The following is a 19,047-nucleotide window of genomic DNA, read 5'->3' on the forward strand; positions in this document are numbered from 1 at the left end:
AATATTCGTAAAAAAATAAATAAGAGATGAAGTTGAAGAATATTCGTAAATAAAAAAATAATAAAAACAAGTCAAATTATACACGACATTGAACAACATTCATAAAAAATCAAATGAGAGACAAAATTGCAAAATATTCGTAAGTAAACAACAACAAAAGTCAAATGAGAGTTCTCTTATTATTATGCAAAGTGACGTCTTGTTGATATTTATGACACTTAAGATCTCTCAGTTCTATATAATTTTTATACACAGAAGCGACACGACCAGCTTAAAACTCCCTCAAGCTGATGATTCAAGCTGGTGGTGGCAGTGAAGCTAAGCTGGGATGTCCAATATATTATACGTTTGTACAATTCCTGTGTGTGTGTGTGTGTGTGTGTGCGTACAAAAAAGATGAACCTGCTGTCGGAAAATTAATACACACACACCTGTTTAACTCTCTCTCTCTCTCTCTCTCACAACAAAGCTGAAAGCACGACATTCTCCCCACTCACCCCTCTCCTCCCCCCCACCACTACCACGCCCGGGTCACTTACTGTAAACTTCTAATGATATTTTGTACATATATGCCCGTACCATTCACACACACCCCCTCCCCCTCCCCCCACACATACAACCCCCCTCCCCACGCGCACACACACACCTTGATGCTGGGACGTGGGGAGTAATATTTGCCTTAATGATAGTGAAGATTCCTCACCTGTCTGGTTTGGTCACTTCTTAATGAATGTAGGTAAAGGTGTTGCTTTTATAGTAAGGTGGAATTGTAACGTAATTGTGGGTTCATTTATTTCTTTTATTTTATTATTTTTATTTTTTGAGAAGGGTGGAGCGGGTTGTGTGTGTGTGTGTGTGTGTGTGTGTGTGTGTGTGTGTGTGTGTGTGTAAGAGAGAGAGAGTACTGCTCCAAATGACTACTCGAGCGAGGAGTCTCACCTGACATTAAGAACATCAGGCTCCCTCCCCTCAAAAAATTGTAATGCTTGTTTTTTTGTGATCACTGTAGCTAATATGCCTCGTTATGGTGTCAAGGGACTCCACTATCACTATATCTACCCCTGATAACTGAAATCTCGTCGAGTGATGGTGAAAAGATGGTGAAATTATCCTTACGTCTTAGCATTACTTGTCAAGATGGTGAAATTAATTGAATCGTGTGGTGTTATGGTGAAAATGTCTCACCCTCACTATACCTGACGTACTCTCTCAACAGGTGTGTTCGCCCTCTACCTGTTGTTTACCTGCCTCGAACCCAGACCGGAACCAATTAATATTCATGTCGGTCTCTCGTTTTGTAGGTGCTGTTAGTACGTGTGTGTGTGTGTGTGTGTGTGTGTGTGTGTGTGTGTGTGATTCTTGTCGCCCATGAGAAACACTTCATAGGATTATTAACTGAATGACGAGCTGTTGCATGATCAGCTGGTGGACATATGGACACTCACCTGGTGGACAGATGGTGGACACTCACCGGACAGATGTGACAAAACCCACCGGTGACATATGCTGGACACTCACCTGGTGGACAGATGGTGACACTCACCTGGTGACAGATGGACACTCACCTGGTGGACAGATGGTGCGACACTACCTGGTGGACAGATGGTGGACACTCACCTGGTGGACAGATGGTGGACACTCACCTGGTGGACAGATGGTGGACACTACCTGGTGGACATATGCTGTGGACAGATGGTGGACACTCACCTGGTGACAGATGGTGGACACTCACCTGGTGGACATATGCGACACTCACCTGGATGGACACTCACAGATGTGGACCTCTGGTGGACACTCACCTGGTAAAGAATATACATTTTTTTTTTGGGGGGGGGCAGGTGGTGATCGCGAAACCTCCCTTTCCTCACCTCACCTTCCCCTGACTCTCCTTCTCTCCCCTTACACCCGTCTACCATATAACAGGTGGTCCCCATGACGTCATTATTAATTCTGGCAGGTGTTACTGATAAGGATTACCCCTGCTGGAGCCGTCGTCATGGTGACAGGGGATGAGATGGCGTGTGAGCTGGGGATATTTTTTTCCTGAGAAGCAAAACCTTTGGGAAACAATCGTCTATAAAATTGTAATATATTCAAATAAAAACCAATTAGATTAAACTTTTAATAATTGGTCTTGGGTTTGTTTTTTATATTTGTTTTATTCAAATTGTGTTTTTTTATATAGTGATTTTAAGTAATGTAAGGAATTACGGCTTTGGTCATCCTGGGAAATATATCAGGTCTATTGTGTGGTTGTGACGTCACTATAGCCATACCTGAGATAGGGTGCCCAGGCGAGTCAGTGTTGCCAGCCTCCTATTAGCTGGCCGCCTCGTTACCTACCGTCAGAAGGGAAGGGATAATCACCTCCTTTAACTGAACTTGGTGACCTGACACTTAATTATTTGGGCAATTAAGGTGATTAAACCAGGTATTTTTATGTCAGCTGAATGATGTATCTGTCTGTTTTTTGTCTCTATCTATCTATCAATCTATCTACCTGAGTGATTAAATTGACCGCGTTATCTTCAGGTGTGTGGAGTTATATTTGCTTTCAGGTTTTATTATTAGGAGATGGAGAATGGGAGGAGAGGGGAGGCATTGTCTTATGTAAGGGAGACATTATGTATGAGGATAAACTGGCACCACCATCACCACCATCACCACCATCATTGTCATTATCTCCATCACCATCTCCAACACTTATCACCACCACTACCGTTATCGCTACTATCACCCCCATCAACCACCACCACTTCTACTACCAACCACCACCCACTACTACTACCAACCACCACCACCACCACTACTACCAACCACCATCACTACTACTACTACCACCACCAACCACACTACTACTAACCACCACCACCACTACTACTACCAACCACCATCACCACTACTACTACCACCAACCACCACCACTACTACTACCAACCACCACCACCACTACTTCAACCACCATCACCACTACTACTACCAACCACCATCACCACTACTACTACCACCACCACACCACTACTACTACTACCAATCACCATCACCACTACTACTACCACCACCAACCACCACTACTCTACTAACCACCACCACCACTACTACTATAACCACCATCACTACTATATACTACCACCAACCACCACTACTACTACTACCAACCACCACCACCACTACTACACACACACACTACTACTACAACCACACACTACATACCACCACCAACCACCACCACTACTACTACTACTACCAATCACCTCACATACACACCAACACACTACTACTACAAACCACACCACCACTACTACTACCAACCACCACCACCACTACAATCACTACTACTACTACTACCAACCACCACCACCACTACTACTACCAACCACACCACCACTACTACTACTAACCACCCACCACTACTACTACCAACCACCACTACCACTACTAACCAACCACCACCACCACTACTACTACCAACCACCACCACTACTACTACCAACCACCACCACTACTACTACTAAACCACTACCACCACCACTACTACCAACCACCAACTACTACTACCAACCACCACCACTACTACTACTAAACCACCACTACTACTCCAACCACCACCACTACTACTACCACACCACCACCACTACTACTAACCAACCACCACCACTACTACTACTACCAACCACCACCACTACTACTACCATACCAACCACCACTACTACTACTAACCACCACCACCACTACAACCACCACCAAACCACAACCACCATCACCACTACTATACAACCACCATCACCACTACTACTACACCAACCACCACCACTACTACTACCAACTACTTCACCCTTCTCCCCCTCCTACCTATCCCCGTCCCTTCCCTACCCCCTCCTCCAGTATCCCCTTACCACCTAGCTGCTCACCACAATATATTCCTACCTCACGTCTATCTCTGCCATAAATCTTAATGAATATACACACTGGACAAAACGGCTGTGTGCGTGTGTGTGTATGTGTGTGTGTGTGTGTCCTCAGCCCAGGTATACACAAATAACCAACCCAGAACGGTACAAATAAGAGGCGAACATCCCGAAGGAGGCGACGACGCAGAAGTATGATGACATTATGAAGTGAAAGTTTTTAAAGAGGAGAGGAATATGATTTGCACCTGTATCCCACCTGACGATTTTTACCTCAACATTTTTATTTTAGTGAGTGAGTGAGTGAGTGAGTTTGTGAGTGAGTGAGTGAGTGAGTGAGTTATTTTCAATCGTCATTCCGTCGTGGTGTTACCTTGATAAGAATCCTGATTGATACATCGTCTGGGTAAGATAGTTGATTCGATTCGTCTCATGATTTGTGTATTGTAACCTCCAGAAGGTCATATCCCCCCTCCCCTCCCCCCCACCCCTCGCATTAGGGTTCAATATTGGTCTTTATGTGTATGTGGGGGGGGGGGTGACGATGCTCCCTCTCTCTAACACGCGATAGGTTTTTGGTTTTTTTTCGCCACCGTCATCAATAAGACAAATATGGGCGATAATCCTCTCTGGTCGAACTATTAAAACCTAGAAAGTGGTGATCAGAGACGCCTGAGGGTGGGGGGTGTGAGGGTGAGGGGGAGGGGAGGGGTGTAGTGACGAGATACTTACCTGAGAGAACAAGAGTTTTAAGGAGATGGCGGTGAGGAGAATTGAGATATTGAGATTAGGTGAGAGACAAGACGGGGGAGGGGGGTGTGAGGTGAGGAAGAGGATGAGAGGTGAGGAAGAGGACGAAGATAAGAAGGAAGATGGTGAAAAGGAAGAGGAAGAGGAGGTTTGATAATTAATTAATGGGAAAGTGTAACAGGTGTGTGTAGGTGTAACAGATGTGTAGGTGTGGCAGTTGTTATGTAGGTGTATCAGGTGGTGTGTAGGTGTGACAGTTGTTATGTAGATGTGACAGGTGTGTGTGTGTGTGTGTGTATCAGGTGGTGTGTAGGTGTAACAGATGTGTAGGTGTGGCAGTTGTTATGTAGGTGTAATAAATGTGTATATGTAACGGGTGTATGTAGGTGTGTCAGGTGTGTGTGTGTTGGTGTAACAGGTGTGTGTATGTGTGTAGGTAGAATGATAAATGAGTTAGTGTCTAAAGAGCTGGATAATGTTTGCTGTTATAAATGGCGGCTGTTAGGTATTTGCATAAATTTCTCCCACCCTCTGAGCGACATTCTCTCTCTCTCTCTCTCTCTCTCTCTCTCTCTCTCTCTCTCTCTCTCTCTCTCTCTCTCTCTCTCACACACACACACACACACACACACACTCACACTCACGCAGACACACACTAATCTGCCTTTGATCACTCACACCTTCAGGGTAGGTCAATCACACTACCTCACGCACGGAGGCCACAAGGTGACACAGGTAAGATGATTGGAGGTCCGGAGGTAATAATGGAGGGTTGTGGAGGCCGGCTGATTGGTTAGATTAGGTTAGGTTGTCGTCTGTATTTCCCCAGGAGTTCTTTGACATGGGGAGGAGGAGTGAAGGAAGAACGATGGGAGGGAGTGAGGGTGGTGGGGGAGGGAAGGAAGGGGGAGGACGGTGGAGCACGGAATGAAGGCGGGAGGGGGGAGGAGCACAGGCCAGGAATTTCCGTATATCTTAACTGTTGTGTTAATTTAGGTTAGCGGAGGCAGAAGTTTGTTTTGATGAGATACTGAAAATAGATGATGATACTACTACTACTACTACGACTATCAACTTATTATTACGACTACTACTACTACTACTGCTACGACTATTATCTAACTTCTACTGCTATTATTATCTACCTACTACTACTATCATCATCTACGGAAGCTACTACTACTACCACCACTGTTTTTATTGTTCTTATGTACTACTAACAACAATAACAGTAACAATAATAATCCAAACTAAAGTGATAATAACAACAACAATAACAACAAAAATGATAATAATAACAATAATAACAATAATAACAATAATAACACCAAAACAACAGAGACAATAAACTGTTCTCGTCTCCTCAATAAAATGTAGCAACTAATCGTCTCCTTTACCTGAAGGGGGAGACTCTTATAAGGTGTTCCTGCCCCCCTCAACACACCTGCTTGGGAGACTTGGATGAAGGTAGTAGTAGTGATCCTAATCATGTGTGGTTAGGTTAGGTTTGGTGTGGTTAGGTTAGGTCTGGTGTGGTTAGGTTGGGTTCTAATTTCGGTGACATATGACCCAAGCAATTGCGTCGTCAGGGATGTAATTACCTGACTCACCCACTTACTCACTCACACACTCTTATATACAACCCATTCACTAATGAGGACAGGTAACTAATATGGAGTCTTTAAACACCTGGTGATGAGCCTAAACACAAAGAGACTACCGCAGGTCATCACCATAGTCGAATTTATCTCAGGTGACACCATACACCTCCGCCCAGCCGTACCTCCTGTCACCGGACACTACCCTACCTGGCGGATAATGAAGTCTGAGCAGCAGCTTAGGCACCCTGGTTTATTGCACCTGAGGAATGAAGAACGTAACCTAAACCTAATACAACCTTACCTTACCTTACCTTACATTACCTTACCTTACCTTACCTTACCTTACCTCACCTCACCTTACCTTACCTTACCTTACCTTACCTTACCTTACCTTACCTTACCTTACCTAATCTAACATAACCTTTACCTTACCTTACCTTACCTTACCTTACCTTACCTTACCTTACCTTACCTTACCTCACCTCACCTCACCTTACCTTACCTCACCTCACCTTACCTTACCTTACCTTACCTTACCTTACCTTACCTCACCTTACCTTACCTCACCTTACCTTACCTTACCTAATCTAACCTAACCTAACCCTCCCCCAGGTAGCGATAGGGTGTATAATCAGGTGAATTAAGCTAGGGTGTCTAATCTTCAGGTGATCTCAGTATTCTCCATCCTGGTCATTGAGTATTCACCTAGGAGTTGCTAGGTGAAGGTCGGCGTGTGTCACACCATATTCAGCCAGAGAGGTGATAGGTGGTGCAACACAGCATATCAGTCACCATCAAGGCTCAGTGCATGGTGATAGTGTATGGTGATAGTGATGGTGGTGGTGGTGGTGATGGTGGTGATGGTGGTAATGGTGGTAGTGGTGATAGTGATGGTGGTAGTGGTGGTGGTGATAGTGATGGTGGTGGTGATAGTGATGGTGGTTGTGGTGATAGTGGTGGTGGTGGTGATAGTGATGGTGGTAGTGGTGGTGGTGGTGATAGTGATGGTGGTAGTGATGGTGGTGGTGATAGTAATGGTGGTTGTGGTGTGCTCTTCGTGGATCTACCCCCATCACTCACTCACCTTCCTGTTGTGGTGTTCCTCGGGGGGGGGTACCTGGGTCCTGAATAGTTCTCCTCTAATGGTTATGCAATATCTACCATCTGGGACGTAGACAGGTTGAGAGGTAGAGAGAACGATTTAAGAGAGACAATCTGAAATAGAGAGATAAGGAGACGTTTAAAAGAGACAGTATGAGATATATAGAGAGAAGTTTTTAAGATGCACACATTACAAGAGAGAGAGTGAGTTAAATATATCACCTTAACACCTGGATAGTAATGTGTGTCTGTGTGTGTATGTGTGTATGTGTGTGTGTGTGTGTGTGTGTTCAGGTACGATCATTCATATTCTCCTTCGTATTCTGGTGCGTCGTAGACAGAGGGACGCATAGTGATGGTGGACCCAGAGTGAGGGGAGTGGAGAGTGATAGGGAGGAAGAGAGGAGAGTGACGGGAAGGGAGGGAAGAAGATGTATATCGAAAGGTAAACACACGTACTTCTCTACACAGGTAAATTCATCTACCCTACTTACCTTAATTACCTTACTAATTACCTACTAACTACTCATTAAACATCAGAATCAAGGATGTTTTATCACCATCTCTTAAGACAGGTGTGGAGGATGTTGAGGTGATCTGATTAGCTTCATCCAGGTAACATCTCCCCCCCCCCCCCTCCTTCGTATTAATGATAGGTTATCTCTGTACCAGAGTGTGTTAAGCCTTCTACTCTCTCTCTCTCTCTCTCTCTCTCTCTCTCTCTCTCTCTCTCTCATACATACATACCTACACAGGGTCGTTTTATGTAACTCGTGTGGGTAGAAGAGTTAGGTTAAGTCCCCCCCACACGACCTCCGCGGTGTGTAGTTCCTCCATTAGTCTGTCTGTCTCGTGTGACACCTGCATTATATTGCCTCACGCCGTCATGTGGTGAATAAGGTTCTTGTGTGTTTGTTTCTCTTACACTGTGGTGATGGATGGTCCTCTCTCTCTCTCTCTCTCTCTCTCTCTCTCTCTCTCTCTATCGTTCTATCTTTCTGTCTATCAGTAGGTGTATAATTGGTTTCTATAGGTGTATAATTTGTTCATATAGGCGTATAATTGGACCATATAGGCCTATAATTGGACCATATAGGCCTATAACTTAGTGAGCTAATTGGAATCTATCATCCACACACCACTAATTATATTCAAGGATAATTTACCAAAACTCTGAATCTCAATTTTTTTTATCGTAACTTAAGTGAAATAATTAACTTATATTTGTCGTCAATTTTAATATCTTGAGTTACGATAAAAAAAAACCCTTAAGAGTTTTGAGAATTTAAGCTCTATTGAAGTCTAAGCACGTCTCACGCCCACTGTAGTCCGGCCCTTACCACACACACACACACACACACACACACACACACACACACACACACACACATCAGTAAAAGAGTCAATTCCCAGAGACCAGACGCTAGAACCTGCTGGACTTGGTGCATGATTGGAATGGGAATGTACCTCTTTTTCATGATGGGAATGGGAATGCCTCTCCTGTTTTCTTCTAGAGTGGAGTGGGAATTCCCTGCCTAAAGGTCTCAGAGGTAATAGGGGGAGAAGGAGGTAGAGGTAGGAGGAGGAGGTAGAGGTAGAAGAGGTAGGAGGAGGAAGAGGAGGTATTTCTTTTAAGACTTGACAAAAAAAAAGACTTGATCCACCTTCTTCTTCTGGGAGAGTAGGAGGACAGACAGACACAGACAGGCAGACAGAGAGACAGACAAGCAATATCATGGTCACCACACCCCTTAGGCCCTCACAACTGCTCTCAAATGGTGGGCGAGTATATCTTTATTATTGGATTACTGACACACACACACACACACACACACACACACACACACACACACACACACACACACACACACACACCTACCCCTACATAAACTTCTTACCAACAGGTCTACAGCCGCAATGCGTGTGTGTAGAATGAATTATTTAGTAGTGGCGTCCTCTCCTCTTCGATGTGTGCCGGACATGATAACACTGTCGAGTACCTTCTATAGGTCAGAGGTCAATATGTAGGTGAGTGGTATGGGTGTGGAGGGGTAGGTATGGGTGGGTGGGTGAATAGATGGTATGGGTATGTGGATGTAGGTGGGTGAGTGTCTCTCTCTCTCTCTCTCTCTCTCTCTCTCTCTCTCTCTCTCTCTCTCTCTCTCCTGTGTAGGTATGATGACCAGGCGAGTGGAAAAATATTCAGATCCCGTTTTTTGTGATGAGTTTTATTTTGCTGGGATAAAGGGGGTGACTTGAGCTGTTTGTGACGGAGCAGGGGCGACGAGGAAGAGTGGGGAGGGAGAGAAGGGTGGGGAGAGGGTAGGAAGAGGGAAGGAGAAGAGAAAGGGTGGTTAGATGAGAGGAGGTGGAGAAAGAGGGGGTTAGAGAGGGAGGAGGAAGATGGGTGCAGCTGGGAGGAGGGAGGAGGAGGAGGAGGAGGGCGAATCGGGGAGGAGAAGGAGGAAACGGAGAGAGATGATTAAGAAAAGAAGAAGAGGAGGGGGAGGAGGAGAGAAAAACGGGTGGGAAAAAGAAAAGAACAGAGAGAGAGACACAGGGACGACAAAACAGACCAAACACACACAGACAGACAGACAGACACACACACACACAGACGACAGACAGACAGACGCACACTGAACATCCACCGTCCCACTTAGAATGCAACAAGCAACCTACTGGCCCCCTCTCAATATCTCCAACCTGCGGCAACCTGCCCTTATTTGCTCTGACCTTAGGGATGGATGGAGGGTAAGTCCTTTGGCCCTTAATCCCTAACCCTTGGACCCTTATCCTGGCGCCCTTAACCAGTCTCTCAGGACCTAAACAGGGACAGGAGGACGGGACTCGGGGAGGTATTTTTCTGTCTCAACCTCAAGAGGACATGACTCCTCCCTCAAGTTCTATAGGTTGGGTTGAGCCATCGTGGTCCTTCCTTCTTTCCTTCCTTCCTTTATTCATTCATTTCCTTCCTTCAATCATTCATTTATTCATTCATTCCTTTCCTTCCTTTCTTTCCTTCATTTATTCATTCCTTTCCTTCCTTCATTCATTCATTCATTTCCTTCCTTCCTTTCCTTCCTTCATTCATTCATTCATTCATTCCTTCCTCCCTTTCCTTCCTTCCTTCCTTTCCTTCCTTTCTCCCTCCCTCTCTTTTGTTCTTCCCTACCTTGTTGATGTTCTCTCTCTCTCTCTCAGGTTGCTAGTCAACATAAATAGCTACCAAGCATTACTAGACAGCAGATATTGCTAGCCAACATTACTTTTTAACCAATACCCATGAACTAGCTTTACCCCAATAGCCACCTACTAGCATTTCCTAATAGCCATCATTAGCCATCCCCTCACACATATTCCTCTTTCCATAAATACATCTGTCTGTTGTGTTAATTATAGACGTGTTAATTGTTCTCCGGGTGAGTGAAGGTGAGTAATTAGTGGCTCATGTAGGTTGGGATTACCTGCTGATGGGCACTAATTAGTGTTTCAGGTGATCATTAAGCCATAACACCTGACCAGTCTGTCGCTTGTCTACAACTACTACTACGACTAATCATCATCATCATCATTATTATTTAATTGCTAAAATATTTGTTTGTTTTTTTCAGGTAAGTCGTCATTTTGATTCTCCACAAGGTAAGGTAAGTTGATTCTTGATTATGGCTGTTGGTTCTTGATTCTGGCAGTTGATTGTTGTCTTTTACCTTATTAATTACATGTTGATTCGCTGTGTATATACCTGATTCTACAATTGATTCTCTTTAAACATTAAGTCACACACACACACCAATATCTAACAGGTCTGATATAGTGATGAACATGCAAATCCCTCCCCCCCCTCCCCACGGGCCAGGTAAGAGGTTAAAAAAACTCAGGTATAGATAAAGTCAGTCAAATGGTAAAACACACACACCCACACACACACACACACCACACACACACACACACACACACACACACACACACACACACACACACACACACACACACACACACACACACACACACACACACACACCCACCCCCCACACACACACACACACACACACACACACACACACACACACACACACACACACACACACACACACACACACACACACACACACACACACACACACACACACACACACACACACACACACACCACACACACATCCACACACACACACACACACACACACACATCCCACACACACACACACACACACACACACACACACACACACACACACGCTTCAGCAACATGAGAAGAAGCAGCCACTCTTTGATGTTTATCTCACGTTACATGCGCTCATAAACAAACACAAAAACAAACTAAAACAAAACAACCAAACAAAAACACTGCCGACTTCAATGTGATATTTGTTTATTGTCATATACTTAAAAGAGAGGATTTAGTTGTTTTTAGTTTGTGTGACGTACCTGTAAAGTATTAGCATACAGGTATACGGACATACAGACAGACACAACGACATACATACGAGCGGTGGGAGCATTATTAACACTAAGCCTTAACCTTTGACCTGACCTCTGACGTTTTATTAAACAATGACCTTGACCCCGAAAACTTTATCCAGGGAACGTGTTGACCTCTGACCTTCAGACTGTGTGTGTATGTGTGTCTTATAGCTATTAGAGAGAGAGAGAGAGAGAGGTTAGGTTAGATTAAGTTAACCAGGTGAGTGACCCGCCCTGTGATGATGTTTGGTGCTTCAATACTGGCAGCTGGGGCTTATCTGAGAGCAGTGTGTGTGTTAAGCTTAATGTGTTGGGATCACACACACACACACACACACACACATTCTCTCTCTCTCTATCTGTCTGTCTGTCTGTCTGTGTCTCCCTCTACATAATACAAAACATAGACACTCTCTCTCTCTCTCTCTCTCTCTCTCTCTCTCTCTCTCTCTAACGTAAAGGCTTAATTCACTCGTGTAAATTTAATGCGAATGCTATTACTATATGCCTGACTGCCTCTCTGTACCGGATACAATATAACACAACTCGACATTAATACCGAGTAATGCTTTTAATACCGCTACAGTTTATGGCGGTAACACTGTATCAATGTAACTCTGTATTAATGCGTCCGACTAGCTCTATACACCTCACTGTTACAGGTACACAATTTATGAGGTAGACATTGTAATTTTGTATTTATGTATTCCGCTGTATCCCACGTTCCAATGTTACAGGTACACAGTCTATAGGTTTAATTAACACTTTACCAATGTATCCGGCTGTATCCTACGTTCCACTGTTACAGGTACACAGTCTATAGGTTTAACACTGTACCAATGTATCCAGCTGTATCCTACGTTCCATGTTACAGGTACACAGTCTATAGGTTTAACACTTTACCAATGTGGCTTTGAATTTGACCGTCAGGGCTGGGGATGAAAGTTAAAATTGAAAAAAAAAAATGGTATTTAATTCAAGACCTGAGTTCTCGTTTCTGTCTTCCTGTAGTTCCAAACGGCTAAAAGATACCCTTTCCTCAACCTACCCTCCCCCCCTCTACCCCACCTCCCATTCCTCTCGGACCGGCCCGGCGTCTAATTTCCTGTCGGATGAGTCCTACGGTCAGGTCTGGGCGTCTAACATATCCGACCTAACTCCCTATTTTCAAGGGTCATGGCCTTATTTTGCTTTTCACGCCAACTTGAAATTGAATGAAAAAGTGTGAGGCGATGGGTTGTTGGGAGGGATTGAGGTGAGGTAGACACTGTGAGGGACTGAGGTGAGACAAGGGGGTGTATTTACCTTTAAAAAAATACAGGTAGGTAGGTGTCCTGAGAGACGGATATGCAAATGTCTTACGAAATAGGTAAATAGGTGGATTAAAGAGATAGGTAAACACTCAACTTAGGTGAAAGGTAAACGTCCCATAGGCAAGAGATAGGTAAGGCCCCTCTGTACCTATCGACCTCCCATAATTAAGGGTTATATATCAAATGGCTCTTGTATCAACACTGTGAAACAATACACGGTCAGCTAAGCTATCCGTGATGGTGGTGGTCGTAATTGTGGTAAGTGGTGGTGATGATGGTGGTAGTAATGACATTTGCTTACAACCACGTTAAGGAGGACACACACACACACACACACCACACACACACACACACACACACACACACACACACACACACATACACACACATACACACACGAGTCTTTAGTTACCCATGAAAATATAAACAAAAAGATGGAACAAAAGAACATCGATGAAGACTCTCTTGAAGCCTCCAGGTGCCCTTTCCTCTAGGCCTCACCTCTCCCTCTCTACTCCCTCCTGCTAGCGTCGTGGAGAGGGATAGTGGGGTTAGAAGGAGGGAGGGTGGAGGGGCTAGAGGGAGGGTGGGAGGGTGGAGGGGTTAGAAGGAGGGAAGGGGTGATGGTGGGATGGAGGGAGGATGGAAAGGAAAGAAGTGGAAATAAAAAGTTGATGGTGTTGCTGACGTCGCCTAGATGGAGTACTCCCTTTTTCTTGGCGAGCATCGTGAGAGAGAGTAGAGAGAGAGAGAGAGAGAGTTGATAGCCACACAACACAAAACACAAGAGTCACCTCCTCCTCCTCCCTCCCTCCCTCCTCCTCCCTCCCTCCCTCCCTCCCTCCCTCCACCCTCCCTCCCTCCCTCCCATAGCAACACCAGGTTACGTAAGATGGCCAGGGAGGGTAAGGGAGGGGGTGTGAAGGGGGTGAGGGAGGGCGTGGAGAGACCCCCTTGACTATGTACACACGCACTTGAAGCTACCTGTAGAAGGGAGACCTGAAGGACAGACCAAAGAGACACTGCCTTCATTATGTACGAGATATCTCAAGGGGGTAGGGGGGTGAAGGTCAGTGTATGTGGGATGGAGGTGGGTGTGTGGTGGGGGGTGGAGGGTGTGTGGAGGAGGCAGAAGGACCACCAGACTAAGAACATCAGTCAGTCAAGTCAGTCAGTCAGTCAGTTCAGTCAGTCAATCAGTTTTTTCTATATTTTAATTAACATTTTCTCAATCTTCTTAACCTCAACATTCCCTTCCAACATCCCCTTCCAACATTCCCTTCCAACATCCCCTTCCAACATCCCCTTCCAACATTCCCTTCCAACATCCCCTTCCAACATTCCCTTCCAACATTCCCTTCCAACATCCCCTTCCAACATCCCCTTCCAACATCCCCTTCCAACATCCCCTTCCAACATCCCCTTCCAACATTCCCCTCCAACATTATGCTAACAGGTGTTGAAGCAAAGTAAGTTGGGTTAGTATGCAAATATTTCCCTCACCAAAACTTAGTAATGAAGTTAATGTTCTTTTTTTTCCTTTCCTTTTCTTTTCTTTACTTTTATTTTCTTTTGTTTTCTTTATTTTTTCTTTTCTTTTCTTTCTTGTGTATTTCTTTTCTTCTCGTTCTTTTTTCTTTTTTTCTCTTTTTCTTTTCTTTTCTTTCTTTTGTATTTATTTTCTTCTCATTTTTTCTTTATTTTCTTTTCTTTCTTTTCTTTTCTTTTTATAATCTTGGAGGTTTTTAATATTTTATTTACCAGCTAGAGTCTCTTGTTTATGCTTGAGGGGGAGGGGGTGAGAGGGAGGAGTGGGGATAGGAGGGTGAGAGGCCTTGACACACACACACACACGCACACACACACACACACACACACACACACACACACACACACACACACACACAGGTAGTCTATCTTGGGTAGGAGCGCGTCACCAACGTGTTAATTGTTTTATCAGGTAAGACTGGACAGGTAGGCCAGGTAAAGCTGACCGGCTCCTCTTCACTCCTGTACCACCTGCTATTTATAACTCACCCACGCACCTCACACACACACACACACACACATAAAAACATACATTTATACATACAAGGTCATATCTGAAAAGGTATACACAGATGCAAGTTAACGTCCGAGAACATACATACATGCATACATACATCCCTTCCCCCCAAAAAAAAATATTTATGAGAGTCAATATAAAAGAATTTCCCAGAGGATTTATTTGATCTAGAATTAATCCCTTAGGAGGATTTTAGATAGAATATTAATCCTTCAATAATTCAAGAGGATTTACATTAATGATTAAACCTTTCGAAAGAGAAGCTTTAATATAATTCATCATTCACGAGGATTTCTTTCATTTAAATCCCCTCCCCCCAGTGAGGATTTATGTAATGAATAATCCCCCCACGTGGATTTTACAAGTTTATATTCATTTAAAACCCAGAATTTATTTTAAGAGTAAATAAAAGTCATCCCTGTAAAATAAACTCCTGAAGTAGTTTTTCCCTCCATTTTTTCCCCGGGGATTTAACCTCAGACTGAAGAAAACAATACAGGGAAATATTTGTTGAGAGAGACAGAGCGTAATCTGCTCCCTTAAGCTCCCCCACATACCTGCGCTCGGAGCCAATCAGCTAGGGTATAGATACGGGGGATAGACGTGAAGCTCTTTTCTGATTGGTCAATTTATTGTGGTCGATGGTTGAGAGGTGAGCTGACGACCTGTCCTATCATGCCTTCATAAAGCTCCTCAATGTTGGGAGGGAAGGTGTGTGTGTGTGTGTGTGTGTGTGTGTGTGTGTGTGTGTGTGTGTGTGTGTGTCCATCGTCTCCAAACAATAACAAAACTAACTCAGCCTACAAGAGATCTGATTGGTGGATGGAGGTTACTCTCGTTGATATTCTCGGAGACAAACAAACACTCGGCAATATCTCATGAGGGGGAATCATGGGTCATTCAGAGGAGAGGAGAAGATGATATCATTTCTGGCGTCCAATGAAAGCGTCAACCTTCATGTGTGTGTGTGTGTGTCTCTAGTGATGATGATAATAAATGCCACAAAACACAACGCCACTATAGGGCATGAACCTCTCATCCTCGCCCAGAGGCTCGGCCAATTAGAACCTCATCCACAGAGACTCAGCCAATCAGTGGAAGGTAATTGTGGGGTGAATCCTGACGCTAGTGGTGGTGACGGCGGCCGGGTCTCTTGACAACACCTGAGAGACGACAAAGAGTCTTAGGGCGGCGTGATTTGTCGTTCCTGCCGTCGTTGTTGGGGGAGTCTATCATGCCCCCAGTAACCAGGTGAGCGACGGACACGAGCCTCCACGACAATGATGAGGGAGATATACTAATTTAAGCTCATAATTGTCTCTCTCTCTCTCTCTCTCTCTCTCTCTCTCTCTCTCTCTCTCTCTCTCTGGTGTCCTCGTTGGAGTCTCACTTGACGTAGTATGGAATCTGACCTCCTCCTCCTCCTCCTCCTGCTGCCTCGATGGTCTATTTATTTGCTCAACTTTTCAGACATATTTCTTCAGTTCAGCTACACAAAGTTTTACGACATTTTTCCGGTGATGTGGAAATATTGGCCCAAGAAATGTGTCAGTGTGTGTGTGTGTGTGTGTGTGTGTGTGTGTGTGTGTGTGTGTGTGTGTGTGTGTGTGTGAAGGCACATATGTTATTTATCGTTATATTTGCTCATCTTAATTACACCAAATTTTCAAATAACAAAACGGGAAATTAGAATATTGGCATAATCCACAAGTAAAAAAACACACACAGGTAAAATAATCACTTAATAATACCTGTATATAAGGTGACTGGTTAGAATATTTTAATGTTTTTCAATGTGGTTTTTTTTTTTGGTGACCTTGATCCCGATACTAATAATTGGATTAATTATAGGATTTACCTGTTGAGTGGATTGAAATGTTTACCTGTGTGTTGTGATGTTTTGAAGTGTATGGAGATGGGCTAGCTAGAATGTGACGGTGTGTCTGTCTGTCTGTCTGTCTGTCTTTCTTTCTCTCTCTCTCTCTCTCTCTCTCTCTCTCTCTCTCTCTCTCTCTCTCTCTCTCTCTCTCTCTCTCTCTCTCTCTCTCTCTCTCTCTCTCTCTCTCTCTCTCTCTCTCTCTCTCTCTCTCTCTCTCTCTTCTCTCTCTCTCTCTCTCTCTCTCTCTCTCTCTCTCTCTCTCTCTCTCTCTCTCTCTCTCTCTCTCTCTCTCTCTCTCTCTCTCTCTCTCTCTCTCCTGGTTCTTCACCCTTTAAAATCCCCAAGTACATCATCTCATAGCGACAAATTGAAGCCCAAGACCAATTAAAAACTTTTTAGTATTAATTTCGTAACCTAATTGACCCCTGTCTTCATTTACTAATTAATCGCTTACATGTCTGGGGACTAATGAGGTATATTGTACAGGTAAGTTCTTAATAAGGTGGTATTTTGTCTCCCAGAAATATAAACGACGTGATTATTGTCAAAAGTGGGATTATAGAGGGAGTTGGTTTGTTTTGTTATGGTATCTATTAATTGATGCGATTTTGTTTTTCTATAAGAATCGAGATATAGAGGGAATTTGAGATGGTTGATGCGTTTTTGTTTTTTGCCGTGAGAATCGGATTGGAGAGGAATTGGATTGTTTTGTTATAGTATCTGATGGTTGATGCTCTTCTCCCTCCCTCTCTCTCCCTCCTCTCTCCTTTCCTCTCTCCCTTCTTCTACTTCCCTCTCTCTCTCCCTCTTCCCACAAAATTCACCCTTACCCACCTTGGCTCCGTGTGTGTCATTACCCCATCCTTCCTCACCCCTCCCCCGACTCCCCTCACCACCCACCACACATACTAATAACCACACGAGGTCATTCTCACCATTTAGGCCTATACAGTACGTGTGTTTTATAGGCCTATACAGTACGTGTGAATTATAGGCCTATACAGTACGTGTGTTTTATAGGCATATACAGTACGTGTGTTTTATAGGCCTATACAGTACGTGTGAATTATAGGCCTATACAGTACGTGTGTTTTTCCGTGACGCTCGTGAACTATACATACTGGTGCTATATGTATACGCACGGTGTATTATATGTATATGGTACCCTGAAGTGATATTTTCTACTTAATGAATGAAATATATTGATATTTTTTCATTCATTCATTCATTCATTCATTCATTCATATGTTGTATTTGTATCTTATTTTCTATTTAGATATTTATTTTTTATCTTTATTTCTTACTGTGAGAGAGCACACACACACACACACACACACACACACACACACACACACACACACACACACACACACACACACACAAGATTGAATTCATTAATTAGTTTACCTGGGAGCTGCGACTCATTAGGCTGAGGGAAGGATTTACAGGTAAAACCCAGGTGATCAGGTAATGAAGATGGTGACCAATTAGACGCGAAATTAACAATAAAAGTTTGTAATTGGCGTCACTTGGCAATTTTACGCCGAGTGAGGTTAAGGGCGTGGAAAATTGAAGTGGTCGACTGGTTATGGTGAGTGGGAGTGAGTGGGATGTGAGTGGGATGTGGTAAAAGTGAGAGGGAAGGGGAGAGAGCATGAGGGATGGGGAGGGAGTGGAAAGGAGAGGTGTGAGAGGGAGTGAGAGGTTGGAGAGGGGAGCAACACATGAGAGGGGGCAACACATGAGAGGGATTGGAGAGGGTTACTATATATGAATAATCCGGTATATGGAGACTTTCCGATATCTTTTAGTGGAGGTTCAGTATCGGCTTCGGCTGGGAGTCTAAGCCGGATTAGGTACCCGTGTAGGCTTTCACTAAATTGGTGTATTCAAATGACGTGATCGTGATGGGAGAGAGAGAGACTTGTCTGTTTGTGGCGGCGGCGTGTTAAGGGTCACTGAC

Source organism: Homarus americanus, unplaced genomic scaffold, assembly GCF_018991925.1.
Source record: "Homarus americanus isolate GMGI-L3 unplaced genomic scaffold, GMGI_Hamer_2.0 scaffold52806, whole genome shotgun sequence".
Lineage (NCBI taxonomy): Eukaryota > Metazoa > Arthropoda > Malacostraca > Decapoda > Nephropidae > Homarus > Homarus americanus.